The sequence below is a fragment of the Aegilops tauschii genome, chromosome 4 (assembly GCF_002575655.3).
Source record: "Aegilops tauschii subsp. strangulata cultivar AL8/78 chromosome 4, Aet v6.0, whole genome shotgun sequence".
In the NCBI taxonomy this organism is placed as follows: Eukaryota; Viridiplantae; Streptophyta; class Magnoliopsida; order Poales; family Poaceae; genus Aegilops; species Aegilops tauschii.
The window spans coordinates 288,921,132-288,924,655 of record NC_053038.3 but is presented as its reverse complement, the minus strand read 5'-3'; the positions used below and the strand labels follow the sequence as shown (position 1 = coordinate 288,924,655).

Sequence of the window (3,524 nt, the reverse complement as noted above, 5' to 3'; positions counted from 1 at the left end):
CGATGAGGAGACGGAGGTTGCAGCACAGGTCCTCCTGCGCTGGTAGCTCTTCTGCCATTAGGGCATCGAAGTGCGGCTGCACCTGCTCTATGGTCAACACGTCACCCTGTGCATTCGGTTTTCTCGGTTTGATTCGGTTCGGTTTATATGGTTTTTGGTTTATATGGTTTTTATACTTCGGTTTATACGATTTTATACATAGATACGGTTCGGTTTCGGTAATAATCATTTAATTTCGGTTTGGTTTCGGTAATAACCAAAATAACCAAAGTTGACGTGAATTTTTGAACGACAAATATTTTTTTGGTCACATGATTCAGTTCATGTATGTAGGATAGATTTTTTCTTGTGTGCACTGTGTACGTAGATTGGATCGTTACATGATGGACACGATTTAGTAATAAGCATTAGGTGGCAACAAATATGAGAGATTAGGCAGGTTTTGGAGGTCCATGTGACTTTTTCCTAGGCATTACTAGTAGATGGCAGCACATTAAGGACAGTATAACCGCACCTTAAACGAGCCCTCACATCGATTTGAATTTCGGCCGTCCGTTTTCGTGATCTGGGAGTTCCTGGCCGTCAGATCTGAATGCACTTCCGCCTAGGCTAACTACGCAGATTAGTAGCCCAACTGTCCTAGGGGCTGCTGCTCCCATAGCCAAATCTGAGCCCTCTGGTAAATTGGGCCGCCTCTCGCAGCCCAGTTAGCTAACCAACCACAGCCCAGCTCATCCAAACCGCCGCCCCTCTCCCATGAGGGCACGACCACCTCCACCCCGTCGGCCCTCTCTCCCACGCTGCCGTCGCTCCCCACCGATGTCGCTGCCTCCCGCCGCTCCAGGAGAGCACTGCTCTGACTCTTCGGCCATGCGCCGGCCCTCCTCTTCGCCCTAGCCACGAGCGCTGCCACTCCATGGCGGGGTCACATCACCTTCCCAGATGCGGCGGAGGCTTCATATCCATGGCGACGGCGGCCTGGAGCTCCTCCCACTCTGCTCCTCACCCTGTTACTGTCCTGTGCCCCTTCCCCTGCTCCATGAATGGATTCTCTGGAAACTGCGATATGACTCAATATTTCCTATAGCCCTACTCCATAGCGCTGATGGATTCACCTCCAGATGGATAGCAACGATCTCAGGATGATGGTGAGGTTCCCGATTAAACCCTTGGCTCTATTCGTGTGGATCTGGTCATGTGCATTTGTAAATTTTATCCAAGTACAACTATTATTTTGTCTAGCCATTGTGTTCATTAGATTTGATAAATAGAATTTTCTTAATCTGATTACATTGGGATTTTATGTCGACATGAAATTCTAACTGAATTTGCTACTCAGCTGTCAATTCTAATAATTATATGTACTGTATATGCATGTACAGTGTTGTCTAGACAACGGCAAGGTGCATATGCTCCTCCTCACACCCACGTCTTCCTCCTATTGTAGCCAAAATCTTAAATGATTAGCGTGGGCGGAGCGGCATATTAACGCTCACGAACCTGCCAGGTCACCGGCTGTCGGGCAGATGCCGGTCATTGGCGGCCGAGACGACGAACCACAGGGCAGCGGGGACATCCTTGGTGGTGTTCATAACCATCACCTTAATCTTCTCGTCTGTAGGCATCTTCTTGAATCCGCATCACAAATCCAGCCGTACTTTTTTTGTTCGGACACTGAGTTTTTCATGGTGTCACAGATGTAGGATAAGAAAGCAATCTCGCTGGCCCTCGGCAGCTCTTGGATTCTTTGCTATCTTACCTGTCCTCGCTGCTTCGGTCGCGTCCCTCACCTTCTCCACTAGGCTATGGCTTAGTATGCATGGTACTCTGTTATCGAAGCTTCAAACTAAGACATGGAAGGATTTGGGCCTACCTTACAAAGTTGAAGAGACTCAAAGTCTAAACAGTCAAGTGTCCACTGGGCATTGCTGGACGAGTAATGGCACGGTATGTAGATAAAAGAAAGCTGACTAGAAAGATCTCTAAAATCTCTCTACAGTTATTTTGGTAGGCTAATGACTATATTTCTGATCATTTTTAAATGTTAGTGATTTGGCTGGGGCCACACATGCCCATAACTTTATAGAATGACATTACATCAAGGGTATAGACCTATTTAAGTGTGCCTCCCATGGCATTGTTGTACGAGTAATGGAAAGGTATGTAGATAAAAGAAAGCTGACCAGAAAGAGCTCTGATGTACATACTATTTCCTGGACTAGGTTTTCTATCTTAAGTCGGACAATAAGATGTTGAGTGTGAGCATTGTGTAATACTTCATATCCAATTTCCTGCCTATTAATTCATAATGATGAGGTCTCTCAATTTCTGTTATGTCACTTGATAGGTCAGTGATGTTCTGAACTTTCTGTTATCAGAACTTGTCCTTATTTTCTCAATTATGTATTTGCTAAAACAAATAGTCTCTGAACTCATGTTGACTAGAGTAATGTGCAAGCTCAGATGAGAACATTACATGCTTTCCTTTTTCTAATACTTGCCACTGAGGGTTTACAGAGTCTGGACATTTGCATGCATTTTTTATTGTTGTTGCCCATCGGTATCTCCTAAGATACTTTTTAGTTTCTATTTTCTATCTGTATTGCAGTTCTGAAAAGAAAAGGGCTGTTGCATTAGGCTCGCCTATTTTTTCTGTTTCCAAACACGGTGGCTCTTCTGGAGAGGCATCTGAAGATTTCATTAATGCTCCATGTAAACAATCTGCTACTTATTATTTTTCTTGGTAGTATTGATTACTTGTATTTACTCCATACAATATTGTGTATTTTGTCGTACCAATCATATTTCTATGTGTAAACCTTGCTTTTATCGATTATATATGAGATTTCTTTGATCACTGGCTAATATTTAGTTATGTTTATTGGAATTTATTGTGCTTCATGTAGTCATCTATTCAAGAAAATTCCTATTATTTGTATTGTACAAATAGACGGGCGCAGCAACACGCCACATCATTGTGTTCTAAAATTTTGTAATGTCCCTTTAGTTTCCACTTACCGGCCATTTACGGAGCTAGGGATATACTTTGCCACTGCAAACAAAATGTTAGATTAGCATAACCTTTGGTCTCCACTTACTGGCCATTTTGTAGTATATGTTATGTTCGCAGTTCTTCTAAAATTTAATCAAAAATAAAAATGGACAACAACATCTCAACCTCTCTTCTGCAATCCCTCATTTCAAATAAAAAAGAAACCTCATATTGTTACATAACTTTCTAATACTATCAATAACATTCAAAATGGACGGGCGCAGCAACGCGCACCATCAATGATCTAGTAAGACTGATTACAAGAAGGAAAGAGGAAGCAGCAAAAAGAGGAAAGAGAGAAAATCCAGCGCATCTTCAATGGCCACGAGGCCATGACCCACCTGGTGGACCCTCGCCAGGCCGATCCTCCAAAGTCCTGACAAAATTGTTCAACATTTGTTTTTAAAGGTGACAAAATAGATCGGCTGCCTGTTTTTTGAGAAATAATAGATCGGCTGCCTGGAGGAGATGA

General features: G+C 43.1%; 1 long non-coding RNA gene across 1 annotated transcript; it reads left to right on the top strand.

The window, feature by feature from the left end:
- The first annotated feature begins 757 nt into the window (after positions 1-757).
- Positions 758-3,159, top strand: LOC120962850 (uncharacterized). Its single transcript, XR_005753951.3, has 2 exons — positions 758-1,148; positions 1,448-3,159. It is a non-coding gene; the product is annotated as an uncharacterized lncRNA (long non-coding RNA).
- Positions 3,160-3,524: the final 365 nt, after the last annotated feature.